Source organism: Zalophus californianus, chromosome 13 (assembly GCF_009762305.2).
Source record: "Zalophus californianus isolate mZalCal1 chromosome 13, mZalCal1.pri.v2, whole genome shotgun sequence".
Classification (NCBI taxonomy): domain Eukaryota; kingdom Metazoa; phylum Chordata; class Mammalia; order Carnivora; family Otariidae; genus Zalophus; species Zalophus californianus.
In genome coordinates this window covers 89,946,938-89,970,121 of record NC_045607.1, presented here as the reverse complement: position 1 = coordinate 89,970,121, position 23,184 = coordinate 89,946,938, and the positions used below count along the sequence as shown (strand labels likewise).

The 23,184-nt window shown below is 39.8% G+C and overlaps 1 pseudogene; it reads left to right on the top strand.

Annotated features, from left to right (window-relative positions):
* Nucleotides 1-17,913: 17,913 nt before the first annotated feature.
* Nucleotides 17,914-18,035, top strand: LOC113935221 (annotated as a pseudogene).
* Nucleotides 18,036-23,184: the final 5,149 nt, after the last annotated feature.

The following is a 23,184-nucleotide window of genomic DNA, read 5'->3' as shown; positions in this document are numbered from 1 at the left end:
TAGAAGAAAACATAAAAATATATCTTCATGATTGGGGTAGGCAATGACTTCTTAGATATGACACACAAAAGAAGTGAAAAAATAGGTAAATTGGACTTCATCAAAATTAAAAACCCTTGTGCTGCTACCTATCAAATAATTAGTACTATTAAATAAAACAGACACAAACCACAGAGAAAATATTTACAAAGCATATATCTGATAAGAGACTTCTATCCAGGATAAGTAAAGATCTCATAGAACTCAATAATTAGATAATTAGATAACTAAACTAATGGGGAAAAAATGGGCAAAGGATTTGTATAGACATCTCTCCAAAGAAAATATACAAATGGTAACTAGCACATACAAAAAATGCTTAAAATAACTCATCATTAGGGAAATGTAAACCAAAACCATAATGAGATACCACTTTAAACACACTAGGACAGCTAAAATAAAAAGACAGACAGGGTGCCTGGGTGGCTCAGTTGGTTAAGTGACTGCCTTCGGCTCAGGTCATGATCCTGGAGTCCCGGGATCGAGTCCCGCATCGGGCTCCCTGCTCGGCGGGGAGTCTGCTTCTCCCTCTGACCCTCCTCCCTCTCGTGCTCTCTGTCTCTCATTCTCTCTCTCGCAAATAAACAAAATCTTAAATATATATGTATATATATATATATGTATATATATATATATAAAAGACAGACAAAAGCAGGTGTTGGTGAAGATGTGAAGAAATGAGAACCCTCATACATTGCTGACAGGAATATAAAATGATGCATCTGCTTTAGAAAACAGTATCCTCCTCAAGATGTTAAACATGGAGTTATCATAGGATCCAGCAATCCCACTTGTAAATATATCCCCAAGAGAAGTGAGAACAGGGGTCCGCAGAAAACCTTGCACATGAATGTTCACATCAGCATTATTTATAAGGGCCAAAAAGTGGAAACAAATGTCCATCAACTGACGAAGGGATACATAAAATATAGTATACCATACAATGAACTATTCCATGTAAGAAGTACTAATATAGCTTACAACGTGGATGAACCCTCGAAAATACTATGCTATGTGAAAGCATCCACTCAACAAAGACAATATAATCTACGATTCCACTTGCATTAAACTTCCAGAAGAGGCAAATGTCTAAAGACTGGAAGTGTGTTAATAATATTACTAATTAGTAATGTAAGCACAGGGCGGGGTGGCACATAGAAGAAACAGAGTATCTGCTAGTGAGTGTAAATTTCCTTGGGAGAGTAATGAAAATGTTCTTAAATTAGATTGTCATGATGGTTGTGTACCCTGTTACTGTACTTGAAGAGCACTGTACACTTTAAATGGGTGAATTTTATCTCAATAAAGCCGTTAAAAAGCTCTTACCCTTGACACACAATGGATATTACAGTTTTAATCTTGCTTTTCCCACCAGAAAATATTTAGAAGAGATGCTCTTTCCATCTGTCACTTTAGCAAATCAAGTCTCAAGTGGTTCTTAGGAACAATTTAGTGAAGTTCACTATGCCCCCCCAGCACTGTCAGCAATAAGTTATCTTTTGGAAAACGACGGTCTTACGGTTAAACCCATAAAAATTTAAGGAGATAAAATAAGATGAATGAAGGGAGATCAATAGTTTTATAATTATCAACAGAGTTGCAACATAATTATATTCTAGACAATCTACATCCTTAATGAACTTCTGATAAGAAGCTATGGATTAATAGTCCACATTAACTTAGGCTGAGTTGCAGAAGAAAATCTGCATTTATAATTGTGTCACTTTTGCCTGTTTTGCAGAATTCTATTCTAGACTGGAGTGCACTATAAAAAGATACATCTGTAATCAACCACCATTGAGAAGGAACACGAAAGAAACTACCTCATTTACATAACAAGATCAATAACAAAAAATCAAAAGATATGACCAGAATTTTTTAGAGTAATGTACAAAGCCTACATGAGGAAAATTTCTATTTGACACAAGGTAAGTCTTCTTCGTTCTATTTATTCAATTTCTTTTTAGTAATGATACCTAATGCTTTGAAATTTCAAATGATATTTAATAACTTTAAAAAAGGGTATACATTGAATCACAGATCTGTACTTCTGAAACAAATAACGCAACATATTTTAAGAAAAAAGAAAAAGAAGAAGATAACAGGAGAGGAAGAAAAGGGGAGTATGTCAGAGCGGGAGACGAACCATGAGAGATGATGGACTCTGAAAAACAAACTGAGGGTTCTAGAGGGGAGGGTGGTAGGGGGATGGGTTAGCCTGGTGATGGGTATTGAGGAGGGCACGTTCTGCATGGAGCACTGGGTGTTATGAACAAACAATGAATCATGGAACACTGCACCAAAAACTAATGATGTAATATATGGTGATTAACATAACAATAAAAAAATAAAACCAGAAAAAAAAAAAGGGTATACAATTTTCATCTGTAACAAACATAAGTTAAGAAATACAGCTCTCAAAGTACATTTCAGTAAATATATTTCCTTCCTGGGCTGTGTCCACTGTGAGGGACTCACTGAGCTTTAGAACCAAAGTGTATCAGAAACGGCAGCACAATTTAAAAGGCACGTGTTATTTAATAGATATTTTATGAGGACTATTTCTTTTCATCTCTGTAAGAGCTCTAAAAAGAAGATGTGAGTGTTTCCACTATGTGAGCAAGAAAGCTACTTCCAAAATTTGGAAGCTCTGCTCCTAGGCAATAAACTCAGATCTGCCTGTTCCAAAATCCATATTCTTCTCACTTTCCACTGTCCATTGGTACATTAATCTAATAAATAGTACAGAAAATAGGAAAGGGGAGTGGAGACATTTTACCTTTGCTTCTAGGCCCTTTAGATCCTGAAGAAGATTTTCTGTTTTCGTTGGATTCTTACTAATCTCTCAGATTTGAATTATAAATGCAGACTTCTTATCTTCACTATGAGATTACAGCCTGTTTGTGAGCAGAATCACTAATTCTACATTGTAGCTTTTAAAGTACCTAAACTAAGATGACAAAGGAATAGACTTGACATACGCACAGAGCAGTTTTTCAAGGAATATGCGTAGAAGTGAAAAGGAATCAACAATAATTTGACAAGGAAAATCTGTTTTAAACAATAGATTTTGAGTAGATATGTTCAGTGTAATTAAAATATTAATTATTCCTAAGGTAATTTATACATTTAATGTGATCCCAGTTAAAACACCAGCAGTTTTTTATTTTCCTTTTTTGTTTTAGTGAGTGGTGAGGTCCTTTGGCCAAGCCAATTCTGAAGTTCACATGGGAAAATAGACCAAAAATATTTTTGTAAATCTCTGAACAATGGAGTAATAGAGAGTGACATTGCCTACCGGGTAGCAAATATTTACCCCCCGTCCTGCGTGCAAAATGCATTCATCCCATCTCAACATCCCCCAGAGTCTTAACCCATTCCAGCATCATCTGTAAGTCCCAAATCCATCCTCTAAATCATCTATTATCAGGCATGAGTGTGACTCTGAGTAGGGGCCACACTCAGAAAGCCTCCACCCATGGACCCATGGAGGGAGAAAACAGCTATCTCCTTCCAGAATAGAATGGGGGGAGAGGTACAGAATAGACATTCCCAAATTCCACAGAGGGAAACCGAAAGGAATAGAGGGGTCACCAAATGAGTCCAAACTCAGAGCAAGTTCCATTAAAGGCTTGGAAGATTCTCTGAGGCTTGATGCCCCATCCCCAGGGTTCTTGGGGCTGGTCTGGTTGGCCCCTGGCCCTGAGGCTGTCTCTCTGACCTCCACCTCCATGTTCACGTGTCTGTCTTTGGAGTCATTCTTCCTTGTTCCCGAAGGATAGCCCGTGTTTGCCACCAAGTAGCTCTGCCAGCCCAATTCCTGCTTCTAGAATCCCAGAAGTTTGACAGCCTCCCTTCATTTCTTCTTGTCTTTGCTCCTTCAGGCGAAGCTGGTGGTATTTCTGCTGATGCAACATTCTCTAAAACCTTGTTGGTCTGCGGTATATGTCCCGGGGACCCACGACATTAGATCCCTCCTGCAGAACCCCATCTCTATGCCTGGCTCTGCTGAGATGTTTGAGTGGATCCATGGGGCCCCTACCTAATCTCTTCAGCAGAAGCTTGCCCACCCTTGCCCTCGGACCTCTCTCTTGAGCACACTTCCCCAGCAGTAAAAGGCCTCATTTTTCCATCCTCTGTAATCAGTATTGGCTTGGAACCTTCCAGTCAAGCACTAGTTCATCTTTGCTGAGCAATCCCCTCCTCAATTTATCTCGTTCCTCACACGTTTTGCTACAGGCAGAATGGAGCTCTGCTTGGAAATCTCCTCAGCTGTCCTCAGACTCTCCTCAGCTAAATCTCCTCAGCTAAGTCTCTCCACATTTATCACTTGTAAATTCTGTTTTCCACCGAACAAAAGAACACATTCAGTCGAGTTTTTTTCTGCCACTTTATAACAATGATCACCTTTTCTCCAATATCAGATAATATGTTCTTCCTTTTTTTTTTTTTTAAGATCTCACCAGAAGCACCCTAAACATTTGTATTTCTGCCAAGATTCTGGTCATCCACAACTTGATGCTCACGATGAGAAACTTTCTCTGCCGTGCTTCTTCCTGAGCTGTCACCAGAATCGTCCTTAACATCCCTATTTCCTTCCCAATTCCGAAGCCACTTTCCTTGAGCACTGTCATAACAAATTGTCACAGACTTGGTGACTTAACAGAAAGGTTAAGGTTTTGGAAGGGTTAGGGCAGAGTGTTCCTTCTGGAGGCTCTGAGATAATCATTTGCTCTGAGATAATCACTCTTTCCTGGTTTCTGGGGGTTACCAGCAACCCTTGACGTTTCTGGAACTGTTGATACATCACGCCAATCTCTGCCCCTGTCTTCACGTGGCAATTCTCCTCTGTGTCTCTGTGTGTGTCCCTTTCTGCCTCTCACAAGGACAATCTCATTTGATTTAGCTCCCACGCTAATCTAACGGGATCTCATCCTGATCTTTACTGTAATTATATCTGCAAAGACCCTCTTGCCAATAAGGTCACATTCCGAGGTTCTGGGAGGACATGAATTTTGAGGGCCACTATTCAACCCACTACAGTAAACTAGACTTCAAGCAAACTATTAGTAACAAACAAACAAACAAACAAAAAACTTGTCCAGAGCTTGCCCATACAAGATAGTATGAGGACTTGTTTCTTTTGCTGGAATTTTCTGAGTGAGCTCCTCTCGCCTGATTTGGCCCGATGAAAAGTCATGTTATCCACAAAGTGATTTAAACCGATCCTTCTCTTCTGTCAGGTAAATTATAATGTTTGTCTCATTATGCTCCTAGCACTGCATTTTCTTTTCCCCTTGGCTGACTTCTGAAGTGATAACTCCACAATGTTGAACAGACAGATGCTGTTGTATACATCAGGGTGTACGGCCCCCTGAGGGATTTTAGGACTTGCCCAGGAATCTTAGCAGCAAATCTCATTCATGTTTTCATACCATATTTACTATTATTTCCTAGACTCCAGCTCCTTCTACCAATTTGTTGCATTTTCATTGACATACAAAGTCTAATTTCTCCTTCTCTTAGTCTCTCTGTGGCGTACAGAAGACCTGTACCCCAATTCTCTCTTTTGTAGCACTGATGTGACTAGACCGTTCACTGAAGCAGACTTCCAGCCCTCCTGCTGCCTGTTTCTCCTCAGATTTGTCAGTTATGAAAATGTTCATCTTATTACAAGGTCCTTATTACAAGGTCCAATGTGACCCTTGTAGCTTCAGTAAAGCTGGTTTAAAAATAACTGTAATTTCTCAACATTTCATGAGATAAGCAGCTAATTTTTTTAAGGATTCCAATATCACAGGTTGCATCTTATTTCATTGTGCTGTTACTAATGTTAATGCTATGGCGGTGGTTGTTTTCTGATACGAAATCAGTTTTAAGAAACTTTTTATGGTCAGGGGTATAGAAGCAAGTTTGAAGACCAACTTCTTTATATCTCTGCCTTTCCTCAATTACCTGGTCGTGTACATACATATATCAAAATGCAGTCGTGAGGCACCTGGGTGGCTCAGTTGGTGAAGCGTCTGACTCTTGATTTTGTCTCAGGTCATGATCTCAGGCTGGTGAGATTGAGCCCCATGTCCAGCCCCGTGCTGGACGTACAGCCTGCTTTAGATTCTCTCTCCCTTTGCCATCTGCCCCTGCCCCACTCCGCTTTCTCCCTCCCTCTCTTAAAAAAAAAAAAAATGCAGCCACAAATGTCATCTACTTCACCGATCTGCTTCCAAACTCAGAGTTCTGTTCTTTTATCCCCACCAGAGCTGTTACCATCTTGTCCAGAGCCAAATGAGCCTTGATATATATTACTACCAATGCAACATCTAAGTGGAATTCCCTGAAGATGGTGGATGCTACAAACCTTCTTATTTCCGTGAGAGCAATATCAATGGTGTTTGATGCATGAACAAAGTATGTGTGCATTCAACTTTGATGCAAGTTGAAAGAAGATGTGAAAAGGAGTGCAATGGGTGGAGCACCAAAGGAAATAAAATATAACAGTTTAATGGAACTACTAGTAGGATCCTGCTCTAGAGTAGTTGTAGATCGAGGATATATATGAGAATTATAGCAAAAATGAGTGGTTTTGGTTTCAAACTGGTAGAGCAATTGTTGGAAAGACTCCTATAATCATATCATGGAGGCACCACCCCCACCGTGTACCACCCACCCTTGTCCTTTTATGTGAAGGAAAAAACTAAGCTTCTAATAAAAAAAAAAAAAACTACATTAATTGTTTTGGAGCCACTATTTCTTGCAGTGGAAAGCAAATTCTAATTAATTCACCGCCATTCTTTGCTTCCCTTCCAAGAATAGTTCTTAAGCTTGCATAGTAGTTACTGAAAATGTCAATATAATTTTGCTATAATTCTTCCAGAGATGTATATAGATAAAACCAATCAACACTACATTGTGTAAGTGTGTGCAATTTCATGTAAAACAGTCATGCAAAGCCATATATTCTATATTCTCATATAAAACATCAATAAAACAAGTTCCATGTAATTAAAAGTCAAAAAATATATTAAAAACTAAATAAATATTCATCGGGGGTGGGAGGTGGAAGGAATTGATAAACTGTTCTCATTTTTCAATTTAAATAAATCAAATTTTAAAAAGAAATAAATGGAAAAATGCCTTAAAATTGTTTCTATCTGTAACTTTTAAATAGCTTTAGTTGGGCTAAATTAGAATAGTGAAAACCTTGGAAATGTCCTGATTAAAGTGTTTTTTGTTTGATCCTAAATAAGTATTGATTTGCTTGTGATTTTCATACATGGGCGGGTGTGGATTTATTAACTGGAAAAACACTGTTAAACTGGAGAAATTTGAAAATTTTCAGGGAAGAACCACCATTCGGAGGAAGAAAAGGACTTTTCCAAGCTTCATTTTATCCTTTCAAAAGACAATCATTCTGCTGTTTTTTGGGTTTTTCCCCCCATGTGTGCAGTGATATAGTATCAAGTTAGAAAGATACTTCACAGTGATGGTGACCATATACTCACATATGCCTGAATAAAGTAGCAGTGCCGTATGGAGCTGGGTCTCACAACTGAAATGCTAAGCTGTTTTACTTTTCTCTCTCTCTGTATTGTCTAACTGCACAGAGAAGAGGGGCTTTTCGGCGCATTTGGCCACATGTTTCACAATGAACACACAACTAAATGCTTTTTCGAACAGTCAGATCATTTAAAATATGGACCATAAAAAATACAAATAAAAGTAAAATTAAATTAAAATTAAATAAAATAAAACAAAATAAAAAAACCATACGTCATATGTCAAATGCAGGTTAGCAAGGACATGGAGGCAAGACTTCCTTCAACTGATAAGGAAAGATTTAATGTCCAGTGATTTTTTTTTTATGTTATCTGTTATTGAGAAGGGTGGAATTTGTCTAAAAATCACTGTCTGAGAGCTTTGTCCTGCAACGTATGAAGGCATGTAACAACAGCTCAATAGCAGTAAATTGTGTGCTTCAACATGAAATTCATTTGAATATTTAGATGAGGAGAACACAGTTTAGTTTTAAACTTAAAGGGAACATATCCTACCTACAAAAAGAGGGAAGGGGGCCCAATGGACATTTATTACAACTATAATCTTGGTATTAGAAATATGTCAAGTAATAATCTGTTCTAAAAGTTATAGAGAGCCAACTTTAATGTCCTAAAACAAAGAAAAAGAGATTGTTCTCTTTTCTCTGTTTCCTTCTGCAAGTGTGCTTTATTACTATGCCTCTGGGTAGAATGGTGTTTTTGTTCCTTCCATGAATGTGGCCAGCTAAGTTTATGTTTTTTTTTGTCCAGGAGATGAATCAGATGTGAGTGGGGAAGTGAAACATTTTAGTCCCATTTCAAATTCCTCGGGAAGAACTCTGGTCATCCTGCCTGGGGTCAGGTGTCAACTTAAAGAGTATGGCACCTGCTGTGAAGATCATAGGGATAGAAGGGGTTGCAGAAAATGTACAGATGAAGGCGGTGGAAAGTTTCTCCCAGAAAGGGAACACAAGACAGATAGAACAATAAATATCGAGGAAAAAACAAAAGACAGTACCACCACCCAGAAGAGAGGGTGAACTGTCACAACATTAGCCAGGTCCTTGGAAGGTTCCTTGCAATAAGCCAGAGGGGGCAGGGAAGGGTAGAGAGTGGGCCTCACAGGTCACTGTTAGACCCAGGAGCTCCTCCTCTCCTGGGAAAGCTTGAGACCTAATTTCATGGGTGCTCCTTGTGTCAGCAAAATATGGACACCTCCTTACCCTCCCCGCCCCCGTATTTACTCTTCTCTCCCTCCTGCTCCTAAACAGGCACATTGACCTGAATTTTGCCGATTGCTTCCCACTGTGTAGTATATAATTTTGCTGCTTTAACTTTCTTAATTTTTTATATTCAGAAGATATTTTCTTGCCTCCTAAAATCACAGATGATCCCAGAGTTTATCTAAATAAATCAGAAAGAAGATTTTCATCAACTCAGGAATGTTCTCAGCGTTCAACATGATCGTGGCTTATTCTGAAATCTGAAGAACGTGATGACGTCTAGTCTTTGTCTCACAGCAAGCTAAGTAACTCTGCCGTGGAACAAAATTTTAGCTGTTTAGCGTGACTGTTCTTGTTAAAGTTGTTTTCAGAACTTTGGTTTCACTGGTGTTTTCTCACTGCTTGACCCCCATACTAGCAGAGGATTACTCATTAATGATGAAAAGAAGCAAGCATGAAGCTTGGAGGAGATGCTCAAGAATACATAAAGAAAGCAAAATATTTGCATTATTGGTTTTTTCCCGTTTTGTTTTTTTTTACAGTCACTATTTAAAGTATACTTCTTACAGAGAAAAGGGCAGCAAAATGCAACCACTTCTACAGCTAATTTGCAAATGGAAAGTGTTAATTAAAATTTGAGGCTTTCTAAGTTTCTAATTAGCCTGCAAAATTCATTCTGCTATTGGGATTTCAGTTTTTATTTCTTTTCCTGGTTGTATCTCTAATTATAGACTATAAGCTAAAAGGGGTTTTTTTTATATATATATTTCACAAGAGCATTATAAAAGAAAACCATCAAAGTTTTAAAAAATATAAATGGCTTCCTAAGATTCAGTTGATGCAAATACTATTAGATGATTTGACTTCGCTATGAAGAGAAAACTTCTAACAGAAATGACTGAGCTTTTACTTCACGGATTGGAATTTAGGGAAAATAATCTCAAATATTGATAAGATTTAGCTAAATCATGGGCATAATTCCATCTGTTGGTGATGATACACAATTTTCATATTTACATATTTCATATTCGTTTTTTATCTAAATGGCACAAGAATATGGCAAAAAGTGTAGCACTCCATTTTTATAAAAAGATTCATTTATTTATTTGAGAGAGAGAGAGCAAGCATGGGGGGAGGAGCAGAAGGAGAGGGAGAGAGAGAATCTCAAGCAGACTCCCCACTGAGAAGTTGAAATAATGGCCGAGTCAGAAATTAAGGCAACAGCAATTCATTGACTAGCCCCCATGTACCAAGCACCTAAACTCCACTTGTCACAGCAATGCTGAACGTTACTACTTTATTTTTTACCACATACATACATACCTAGCTAATATATCATACAAAGCTGGTACATGTATCTATATCCTAAAGCCACCTAATTAGAGTGTACAAGTCAGTAATTTCTAATAAATTTGTAGTGCTACCACGATTGTCATAGTCCAATTTTAGAGCATTTCCATCACCACATAAAGGTGCCTCATGCTCATATGCCGTTGGTCCTCATTCCCACTCCAAGCCTAAGCGATCACTAATGTAATTTCTGTCTCTACAGGCTTGCCTTTTATGGATATTTCGTGTAAATGGAATTTCACAATCTGTGACTTTTAAAAATTTACTTAGCATAATATAGTTTGAGGTTCATCTTCGTTGCAGCATGGATGGGCATTTTGATTATTTCTCCTTTTTGGCTGTTCTGAATCATGCTGCCATGAACATTCATGCACAAGTCTCTGTACAGACACATATTTTCATTTATCTTGGATGGATATTCAGGAAAGTAATTGCTGGGTTATCTAATAAATTTACAACTTCATTTTCAAATAAGTGACAGATTGTTTTCCACAGTGGCTGCACCTTTTTATATTCCCATGAGCAATGAATGAGGGTTCCAATTTCTCCACAGCCTCTCCTACACTCGTTCTTGACTTTTATTTTTTTAACTTTATTTTTAAAAGATTTTATTTATTTATTTATTTGACAGAGAGAGAAAGAGAGCACAAGCTGGGGGAGCAGAAGGAAGAGGGAGAAGCAAGCTCCCTGCTGAGCAGGGAACCCAACGTGGTGCTCAATCCCAGGACCGTGGGATCATGACCTGAGCCAAAGGCAGACGCTTAACCAACTGAGCCACCCAGGTGCCCCTGTCTTTCTTGTGATAGTGATCCTTGTATTTATGAAGTGGCAGCTCATTGTGGTTTTTATTTGCATTTCTCTGATGGCTGATAATATTGAGAATCATGCCCTGTGCTCGTTGACCATTCAATATACATCTCCGTTGATGAAATGTCTATTCAAAATTTTAGCTTATATTTTAATGCCTTTTTGTCTTCTGATAATTGAGCTGTAAGCTTTTAAAATCTATTTGGGATGCAAGTAATTCATCATACATATGTTTTGAACACTTTTTCTTCCCATCTCGGACTTGTTTTTCATTCATTAATGATGTTCTTGAAGTTCAAAATGTTTTCATTTTTATTAATGCAAATTTATCTTTAATCACATCTGTTCTTGGTGTTGTAGTAAACTATCTAACCTAAGGTCCCTACTCTACTGAAAGTGGAAACTGAGGCCTCATGAGGCCAAGGAGATGCTCCAGAGCACATGTGTGTTCACAGGCAGGATATTGTCCCTATGTCATCTTTCCCCTATGCTCATTGCTACAAGGGTGGAATTCACGGGAGCTCAGGCGAGTGACGTCTGACCGTGGGCCTGCAATTTCCCCGGCAGTGGAGGTATTTTGAGGGACTCAAGCACAGGAAGAAGGAACAGTCTTCCCAGAAAATACATCTAGCTTCTTCTGTATAACGTGAAAGAAAGGTTCTATGAGCAAATACATAATATAAGAAAGTTTCCGATGATCACTTCATCACCCTAAAGTAAAATGAACAATGCTTTTGTTTGATTTTTAAGATCTAAAAAGTATAAATGTAAGTAAAAAAATTGGCCTTTAAACCTTTTTTTAAAATCTTCTATATAAAATAACTTCTAGGGGCGCCTGTGCGGCTCAGTCATTTAAGCATCAGACTCTTGATTTCAGCTCAGGTCATGATCTCAGGGTCGTGAGATCGAGTCCCTTGTCAGGCTCTGTGCTGGGATGGAGTCTGCTTCTCTCTCTCTCTCCCTCTGCCCTTCCCCCAACTCATGCATGTGCTCTCTCTCTCTCTAAAATAAATAAATAAATCTTTAAAAAATTTCTATAGGAAAACCAAGGGACAAATTATTAAGTTTAAAGTAGTCAAAAATTTCAACTGCATTACCCAAGTTAGAAAAATTATTATAATGTGCCAATAGTTAAGACCAGTCACAGTGTATATCGGTTTAATGTTAAAATTAACTAAAGAAATTTTATGAAGAATACATTGAGGAGACTAGCTCATGTTGTGATTTTAGAGAGCATTTCAAAATGTTGTGGCAAGCCACCTCCAAGGTGACCCCGGCGACCCCTGTCTGCTTGTAGTCCCACCTTCTGTAATCCTCCTGCCTCTTAAATACGGGCCAGACTTACGGACCTGCTTCTAACAAATGCGATATAGCAGAAGCACACACAGACATATCACTTCCAAGATAGGTAACAAAATGACTTCAGCATCCGCCTGGACCTCCCTCTCACCCCCTTGCTCTAGAAGAAGCCGGCTGCCATGTTGTGAGCTGCCTTATGGACAGGCCCGCGTGGTAAGGCCCTGGTGTCTCTTGCCCACAGCCGGAAAGGACCTGGGGCGAGGGTGTGCCAGCCACCGGCCCTGGGCAGTGATCAGGTCTCTAAAGGGATCCTCACCTATGAACCTACAGAAAAAAAAAATCAATCCTTTAAGTCAATATGACTTTTAGATAAACCAAATATTCAAATTAAGTGGAGATCAATCAAACCCGGAGAGGGTGAGATGATTTTTATCTCGTCATTATCCAAGTACATTACAGGTAAGGTCTAACGAGAGAATCTTATCAGTAGCAACTGTCACTGCACTAACCTCTGTGGGGGTGAGTGAGCTCGGGTTCTGCCATGACGACGTCAGACTCAAGGCAACTCCTGACATCTTCGTGACCTGAGGGCTGCACAAGGATATCTCGTTCCTTCAAACTGTGCATTCTTAATTCTTGATGGACTATTAGAGGTAAGGGTTTCATTTATATTCTTATGGCCAGCAGTAGTTTAGCAAAGGGCACAATTTAAAATTAAGCTATTAGAGCGAGTGGAATTTCTTACAACTGATCTCTCTTTAGTTACGTTATCACGAATGATTCTAATGATTCCGTGTGAAGAACATGACAATAATGAGGATGGAAATAAACAGGGAATCTTATAAAGCAGTGCTTCTCAAAATGTGCTGCATCTTTTTTTAGAAAAGCAAATTCCCTGTCTCCACCCCCAAACTACTGGATCAGAAACCCTGGAGACTGGGATTCTGATGTCCTCTCAAGTTCGAGAAATACAAGCACTTGTTTTCAAAGTGTGGCTTTGTCCTAGAACAAAGAGGGTCCCCGAGACTGGCTAAAAATTGACACCAACATGTAATATGTAATTCTAAATTCTTAGGTTTTACATATTGCTGAGCATTAAATATTAGTAAACTAAGCTGAACTAATTAATGGTTAATCATAATTTATATTCATAACCTAAGGTCAATTATGAAGGTCTATTGACAAAACCAATATTACTGTGTATTTTAGAAATTTGGTTGCAACACTCCCGCACTACCAAACAGTGGAAAAGTCCACATTTTTTTTCAAGAATGACACTTGGTTACCAGGGCATCATCAGGATAGATCATGGGGCTGACTGAGAGGCCAGATTCAAAAGGAAGAATGCTGTCTTCGTAGGTACAAACAAGGAGGTCATGCATCTAACAAAACAAACAAAAACACTCCAGTAAATCAGGCTTTTAAAATAGTTTCGTTTTACATCGTTATGATAAAAAGAGGTTGAAGGAGTTTGGATGGGACTTACACAGCTCATATAGTTCTGTGGGGTTTTTACAGCAGGTTCAATACCACCTATAACACCCGTTGTTCTCTATGACCAGGTGGGTCCAAACATCGCTTTCCCTTGCTCCTCTTGAGAGATGTGGTTTTGTGGGAGTCTTGCCAGTCTCCAGATCTTAGAGGAGTTGAGGTGAAGGGAATGAGGGTGAGAGGGCTGGTCCGTCCATGCCTTGAGTTCAAGGACGAGGCGGGCAGAGCCTTGTGTGGAGGGGTGTGGGCACAGGGGCAGTTCTGATGGCTCAGGACTTGGGGGAGCCTGAATGAGGAGTTCCCAGAAGGAGAAGGGAAGGATTGAAACAAATGTTCCCTTCCTCCCCCGGGGAGGGCGTGTGTCTCTCTTCCTATTTCTTCATGTTTCTGAAAACATTTTGAGTCGTCTGTTTGTTAGTTTTTCGTTTCTGCTGCAAGAGCAACATTTTCTATCAAATAAAAAATGTGAACTGAAAAAATTAATAACGAAGGGAGGAGGGGTGAGGTGGGAAGCTGTCTACACAGAATGATCTGCCGGGTTCAGCCCGACCCGCCACCTCCGTGTCTCTCAGTGCAGCCCTCAGGGAGGCTCCATGGCCCCTGAGGCATTCTGCTGTGCTCTCCAACTCAAGACATCTCTGATCATCTCTCCCTTCTCCCCTGTATTTCAGTCCCCCCTGCGTTATGGTCAGAGGCAGCCCCTTTTCCCCTAGATTCCCAGGATAGAGACGCCAGGCTGTTTCCTGTAATTCATGCCCTTTATCCAACTGTCCTAAGTTTGCCCGTAACTCCCCACGCCCTGACCCCCACTGAAGCAGAGACCGTGGAGGAGGACGTCAGGAGGGGCCCGGTGAGGACCAGGCCTGGGAAACACCATGAGATCGAAGGACGAGCAACGCTCCGAGAGGGACCCCGGGAAAGGGCCACGCGGTGGGGGACCGCGACGCCGGCTGTAAGATGCTCTCATTCTGGCTATCCAGTACAAACACCGACAATCCTCACAGTCATCTTAAGAAAAAGGAACACATTGTACAAACACATATTCAGAGTCGTTTTACTGTATTTCTGTTATATGTATAAAAACTGTATTTGAATTTCTATGAAGACAATTATATATTTTAATTTTCTTTTCAGTAATGTGTATTTTAGCTCCTTAAAAGTACCTTTTCTGGGGGGCCTGGGGGGCTCAGTCAGTTAAGCGTCTGACTCTTGGTGTCGGCTCAGGTCATGAGCTCAGGGTCGTGGGTTTGAGCCCCAAGTCAGGCTCTGTGCCAGAGGGGAGTCTGCTTGAGATTCTCTCCCTCTCCCTCTGCCTCTCCTGCTCATGCGCACTCTCTCTCTCATGCTCAATCTCTCTCAAATAAATCTATTTTTAAAAAGTACCTTTCCTGGCTACCATACATATGCCCCAAGGTTATTAACCCAGAGAGCCACTGGCCTGAAGCCATACACATTTGATCTGATGCACCACTGCCTTTCAGCTCTTGTGGTTTCCGTTTTTCCGTCTATTTGTCAGGGTCACCAGATTCTAAGAGGCTTTGCCACGGCATCCCAGGGACCAGGAGTGGCCACATCATGGCATAAGTTCCATATGTATGGAGACAACCACAGTCCAACTCCAGACAAAATGCAAGGTGCATGTATCAAGGAAGAAATAAAATTTTATGTTTGCATTTCAGGTTTAGAAACTATCAGAAGTACTTGTATCTGCAGCTGGCTTCTTGTCAACAGGGTAGCAGGGAAGCAGCAGAGAACCACTATTTCAAAAGCTAAAAATCTCACTAAACCCTTAAGATGTTATGAAACAAAGCTTTGGCTCTGGTGCACAAAGCAGCCCCTGGATTGTTTCCTGTGCGCTGTGTAATACCCTCTAGCAGACAGGGCTCCCTTTTTGGTGTTGTTATTGCTTATGTTCCTTTTCCCCAATTTTTTGCTGACATTATTATCTTGCTTTATTTTTTTAAAGCTTACAAAATGATGTGTGTAAGTTATGCAGAAGATGTAAGGAAGAAAAATAAAGGAATACCCACGTGTAACCCCTCCAGCTAAGAAAGAAAACTCACCCGTGCCTTTGCTATTGGTCCATCTCTAATCCCATCCTGTTTATTATTTCCATTGTTCTTCTTTATAGTTTATTTGATAGAAATACACTGCTAAATAAGCTATTGCTTTGATTTTCATATTTTTGAACTTAAAATAAAAGGAATCATATTCTCTGTGTATTCTTCAACCTGCTTTTTGGCTCAATATCATGTCTATAATGTTAACTCTAAAAAGTTTCATTGTGGTCTATGATCATTGCTGTATTATATCCCATCATAAAACTATATTAAGCAAATGTATCCATTCTACTTGATTGGATTGGGCTTTTCCCCCCATTTTTGATATTACAATGAAAACAGCTATGCATCTTCTTAGGATTTTGGAGACAGGGGCTGGAATTTCTTTAGAGTGTATACAGTACAATTGCTGTGTCCAAAACTTGACACATCTTCACATCTACTAAGATATGACAAATTGTTTTCCAAAGTGGCTGCATCCTTATGAGCGTTTAAAAGATTCAGGGGGTCCATGTCACTACATATAGTTGATGGTGCCGCTCTTTTTAATTGTGTCCAACTTGGTGGTTGGGAAATGGGATCTTTCTGTGTTTTAAGCTTCACCACCTTCATTACTAAGATAGCAAACAAAGAAAAATAATTTTATTTGGACAAACCAAGGAGGAAAAGATGGGAGGGGGCTACCTCGGTTGAAGGATCAGAGCAGGGGTCTCCCGTGGAGGGTCGTCTGTGCAGACATGAGTGACAAGATAGGCTGTGCCAGGTAGCCAGCCAGGGGAGGGGGCTGCAGACAGAGGGAGTGGTTTCTAGCTGTTCCAAGAGGCAAAACTTCCTTCCTTTTAAGTGCTGTAACTAAGTATTCTTAGCTGATGAGTTAGAGACTGGTCAGACAGTTTTCAGCTAGGTTAGAAGACTCAAACAGATGGTGTTGGAGAGGAAACAATGCTTAGGGTATGAAAAGGGGGTGGGTAGGGAGACATACATGCTGCCTATTTATTCTCTTAATTAGGATCTGAATTACTTTGCATTGTAAGAAAAGGAAAATCACACGTAAAAACAAATTCTTAAAATCCTTGAGAAGAATTAACCTGGCATGAATCTTGCAATATTTTAAGCTTAAAAGAACCATTAAGATCTTTCTAGATCTGGAGAATTAAGGGGAAAATATATACATACATACATACATATATATATATATTCTATCAAATTTAAGATCTGCATGGTTTTGTCGGACAATACCTTGTCTGTGTTAAAAATCATTTCCAGCCCTTTGGACATGTCTCCTGTTGTTCCCAATTTCATTATCTGTAGCTGCAATGGATCATTCACTACCTGGAGTGAAAACCAATCCTCATGAATGTTAAGCTGAATTGAGTGTCACCATTCACTCCTGGAAAAGGACCCACTTGTTATTGATCAGTGGAGTCCAGAAGAGCCCAAGGGAAAACTTTCTAGTCTTTCTTAGTTAGTCACTTTGCATTCTCTTGGGAACAGATGCCAGGATGGAATCAGACATAAGAGTGATTTGTCAGGGAAATGCTTGAGGAGAATAAAAAGGCAGGAGTAGGAGGGAAAAGCATTCCAACCGTGATGCAGGTCTGACACTTGAGAAAGGAGATGGGATGAGGCAGGATTGGGCAAGAAGAGCCTCGGACTTCAGTGCAGCTCAGAGACAGCCTCAGCCAGGCTGACGGGGAGCTCTAGAGCAAAGGCTGCCCACTAGGGAAACCCCACATCAGGCCAGGAGAGCCCTGCTCTACCATCCGGTCATCGGCTGGGAGAAGCCTGGGGAGAACATGGCCCCAGGAGGAAGGTGAGTGGGGGCCTGAAAGTTCCATGGGTGCAGCGGCTGGAGGCTGTCACTTGCCCAGGCCCCTCACCATAGGTTCTTTGGAAAGGGAGAGCTGAAAAATGTACCTCCATAGCTGCCTCACTAAGAAATATAAATCTACTAAACTTGCCATACAAAGATGCTTACAGTCTTCAATGTCTGCATAACAATGAAATACCATGAATACATCTGGGCTTCTAATCTATGTGCTTGCCTATCAATTATGATGTACAAGAGTATCTCACTGGTGTTCCTAATGATACTGAAATGAAATAAAGAGCTTTGTGCGGTGGCAGTATCATAGCCGATGAGGTTTATCTGAGGCGTGATTATTGCTAATTGAAATGAAATAAAGATTATTTGCCGGCCTCAAGGGATTATTTTTAAAAACTGCTTTGTTTACAAACTAATTAAAAAAGACATTTTTTAAATTTACAAATTAAACTGATGTAGAAACGTCTGTTAGTATTCTGTAGCCTCCTTCCTCTATTTATCCAGAAGTACAGTGATTCTCTTTTGTGGGCCTATCCTCAGGCACTCTTAATTGGTTTACTGTAAATAGAGTTTCTTCTGCATGAACACATACTCATTATTTATTTGGACTTCACATAAAATGATGGCTATCCCCGACCCAGTGGTCCCAAACCACTCATGTGTGTCTAGAATGTTCTGTGCCTAGTGATGCTGTCATATGATTGTGGAAACCAGCCCTCCTTCGTTGTTTATTATGTGACATTCAGACCTCTCAGACTCATCTGCTTCATTACTTTATTCCTATTTAACAACACATCCCATTAAAGCAGAAAGACACAACGATGGGATTCAGATAAAAGAGGCCAAGCTTAACCAAGAGACTGGTCCTTTACCCCTCCCTTTGTCTGCAATGTTCAGCTTATCTGATTTACAACTGGAAAGGAGTGGAATGGCTCACTTACTAAGAGTAAGTGGAGAAGTAAAGTTAATTGGTTAGAGCAAGGGTACAACATCTAGTATTAGGTTGGCCATCTGTGTGGGAGAATAGAAATATGAATCCCTACAGGAGGTTCCTCTAACAGAGGCCATGCAGTTCGAGGAGGAGCAGACAACTCTAAAGGTGACATGCATCCGTGGTGCCCGCCTTGTGACTTGCCTTTATCCAAACCTTTTTCTATCTTACTAGAACCTCTCACTACCCAGCATGGTTGCCTGCTTAGTCCCATGGCCACAGTAAACCTCCCGGAAAGAGAATAACTTTCCAGTTGAAATATCAGTACTTTTTGCTCTCCCAATGCCCTCCCCCTGCAGGTCCCTGACTCATGCCTAGGTACCTTCGTCCTTGAATGGCTCTCACTGACAACTTGACCTTCCTTTGCTCCTTTAATAGAAACAAAGAGTGTTCGATGACAGTTGCAAAAAGACCCATCAAAAATCGAGCCCAAGTCACTATTAGAAGGCTCCCTGCCAACCAAAGAATTAGCTATTCTCAAAATCAAAGCTCACAGTAGAAGACAGACCTCCCAAAGCCAAGAAAACTCCTTGACTGAGAAATATACTAAGACAGCCACTTTCCAAGGAAACTCTTCCTCTACCACACACACTGTCCCTGCTCAGCCTTCTGTAGAGACAGAAACTTAATGGAGGGACCTAACGCACAACAGCTGCTAACACCTGAGCTAAAAAGCTCATTGGAAGGATGAGATGGGATGTTTCACCACTCAGACGGGTTTTGGAGACACCCAAATCTGCCACTGGGTCTCTTCTTGGTCCTTCACCCAAAATTTAGTCCACAGCCTTCATAAGATTACGCATCAGTGCAAAGGAAATCTCAAAGATCTCCACAAATATTGGTGGCAATGATGATAACTAGCTCTTTTGCACAACCAGAAATAGGAACCATGTGTTCCTATTTCTGTGATTTTGTCTGATACATGGCTGAAGTTTTAGAATTAAAGCTCTCTATTTGTGTCTGTCTGTATGTTTTTGTGCCTACAAATATGTAATAGTTTCCTACCTTTGGATGGTATTACAAAATTACACCATAAATTCCTTAAAAGGATTTCTATTCTGATTGCTTTAAAGATATATGAACACACAAATTGAGCAGTTCTAAAATTCCCAGAAATTTGGGAAATTTAACTTCCAATACTTTCATATGCTTTAAAAAATATTCTTATAGAAACTAACTCAAAGATTTTCAAAATTCAAGTTTACATAATTTGGGTAAGTCTTTGGCAAACAGGACTAGTTTGATATTGTTGGTTGGATAAAAACAGTGACGTTTTTTAGCATCATACATTTTTATTCTATTTGGGTATATTCTTCCTGAACTCACAAACGTTTCCTGATTAAATAAACTTGCCTGTAGCTACCAGCTGTTTCAGATTATTAAAAATGTGAATTTTTCCTTACCCAAATTGAACCATTCTTCCAACCAAACTTATTTCAACAATACTTACGATTTGTAGTATAAAAATAGTCTCCAGGCTCTTTAGGTAACTTAAAACTTTAAACCTATGCTAAACTGAGTTAATAGTATTCTTTAGATACCCAGGTCACTTATAAAGAAGATAAAATAATGAAACTTAATTATTAAGCATAATTTTAATTCTATATGCTTTTTGTCTCTAATTTTTACAGAGTACAGAGAGGCTAGTCTCTTTACTTACCATAACATTTTATATTAGTATTTCTCTTTCTCATTTATGGCACCCCTCTTTTCAGATGCCTGATTTCCAGGTCTCTTAAAGAACTGATCTGAGAACTGAGGTCAAGAGATGCACCATTCATTTATTTAAGAGATGGTTTCATATTTAAGCATAATCAAGGAACATCGAACCCTTACTATTTTAGGGATAATGTTAGAACACTAGCAAAGTTGCAGAATAATGCACACAATTCCCTGTACCAAGTTCCCAATTTCCCCTAATGTTTCTATTTTAGCTCCTAACTTATGGTAGAATTTATAATTCCTTCCTTATATTTTTGTTGTTGTCCTAGAGTTTACAGTACATATTTTTAAATAATCCAAGGCCACCGTAAAATAACACTACACCACTTCATGGGTGCAGGGACCTTATAACAGAGTATTGTCAATTCTTTCCCCCTATCTCTGTGAAGTCACTGTCATTCATTCCACTTACCCATGTTCTATAACTGCATAACACATGGTTACTATTGTCACTTTAAACAGTTACCTTTTAAGGGCACCTGGGTGGCTCAGTCAGTTAAGTGTCCAACTCTTGATTTCGGCTCAGGTCATGGTCTCAGGGTTGTGAGCAGAGTCTGCTTGAGATTCTCTCTCTACCTTTCTCTCTGTCCTTCCCCCCCACACCTTCTCTCAAATAAATAAATAAATAAATAAATAAATAAATAAATAAATAAATAAATAAAATCTTTTAAAAAAATAAAAATAAACAGCTACCTTTTAAAAATCAGTTAAGAGGGGCGCCTAGATGGCTCAGGTTAAGCATCTGCCTTCAGCTCAGGTCATGATCTCCAGGTCCTGGATTGATCGAGCCCCACATCGGGCTCCCTGATCAGCAGGGAGTCTGCCTCTTGCTTCTCCCTCTGGGTCTCCTCACCACTCATGCTCTCTCTCTGTCTCTCTCAAATAAATAAAATCTTAAAAAAAAAGGAAATCAATTAAGAATCCACAAACTCAAGGATTCCATTTTGCCTTCATTCGTTCCTCCCTGGAAGCTCTTCATATAGGTAGATACAACGTTCTGATCTTCATCAATTGCACCACATTTAATGTTTGTGGTAACATGTGCCAGACATTGGAAATTCCCCCAGTGTTCTTGTTTTTGTCTCCCCTCTTGACTTTGGGGCTTCCCTAAGTACTCCTTCCCAGACACAGTCTTTGTCTTGCAGTTCTTTGGGCTGTAACCCACTCTTAACTAGCCTGATAATCTGGAGGTGTCTTAGTAGACTGTCAGGGAGAGTAAGCATTCTATAACCTGCCAGCAAGTCCCAGGTTATACTGGGCCTCTGTCTGGGGCCGTGGCCTTCACAAGCTTTTGTGACTCTGCTGCACGGATCTACCTCTCTGCCTGTGCCCCTTCGCCTTTCCCTAACTGCAGCATCCCCAATCTATTTCTTGAGGCTCGATCCCCTGTTGACATGTTTCACCCACTCATCCCTCACATGAAAAAAGGAAGGATGTAAGAGGCTGAAGTGGGGGACAATTTATCCCCTGACTGAGATAAGATTTCAGAATTGCATTCCGGCCACGTTCTTTCTCCTGGAGAGCACACTTCTGTTCTATAGAAAGCCCTGGACATATTTCCAAACAATTCCTATGCCCCCACTACCTCCTCCTTTCATTCACCTCCCTCCAAAGCCACTAGGGCACATTTCTCCATCCTTACCATGAGAACTTACAGGGGTCCTGATGGGGAAACCCCCAAAACTGTGGCCTCCAGGATTTTCTCAACTACTCACACCCAGCCTCCAGCAACTTGTCAGAAGTATCATTTAAGTCTTACTACCAGTCTTCTGTGACAGTGGGGCCTGCTACCGATCTCAGGAAGCAGTAAGCAGGTCTCAATTCTTACCTCTCTGGATGTGCCTGCCTCTCCAAATTCCAGGGTGACAATTAACTTTGAAGCCTCGGTTCTCTGATGAGTCCAAGAAAAGCTACTAATTTCCAATTTGTCCAGACTTTTCTTATTGTAAGGCTAAAAGAGATGACTTCTGGAAGTTGCTTCCCTTGATGTTAACATCTTATATAACCATGATATGTTTGTAATACTGAGAAATGAACATTGGTACTACACTGTTAACTACAGATTTTATTCTGATCACCAGTTTTTTCCATTAATGTCCTTTGTCTCTCCCAGAATCCAAATAAGGATAACATATAGAATTTAGTTATGTATCAGCTTAGTCATCCTCAATCTGTGATAACCCCACAGCCCCTTCTTGTTTTTCAAGACTTTTTCACATTTGGAGTTCTCTCATTTTGGATTTTTCTGATATTTTCTATTCATTAGACCGGGGTTATGGTTTGGGGGAAATATAGCACAAAGGTGAGTCCCCTTTTTATACATCATGCCCGTTCATACATGACAGCAACATGACTAATCACTGGGGATATTAGCTTGATCACTTGGTTTAGGTGGCACCTGCCAGATTTCTCGGCTGAAAAGTTACATTTTTTTCTCAAACTCTCTATCACTTAGAAGCCGATCACTAAATTCAGTGCACTCTCAAGGGGAAGGGAATTAAACTCTACCTCTTGGAGGCAGGAATATTTGTATCTATATTATGAATAATTTTTCTGTTATTTATTTTTTCTGGGTATGGATTATTTGGACTCATGGATATTTATTTTATTCTTTGGAATTTGATCGAACACTTGCTTGTTTGTTTTGTTGCTCAATTTGCTAAAATTTTCTGGTTTAATTTTTGTTTGAGCTTAAAACTTATTCAGTCTGTGTCTGCCCTAAGTAAAGAAATGCTGAGTTCTTATTTCTTCCTGTGAGTGCCTGTCACTCTCTAGATTTCATGTTGCTTGTTTTTCTTAACATCAGTTCTCTGCTGGGTTCACAAAAAGTAATTAATTTCCA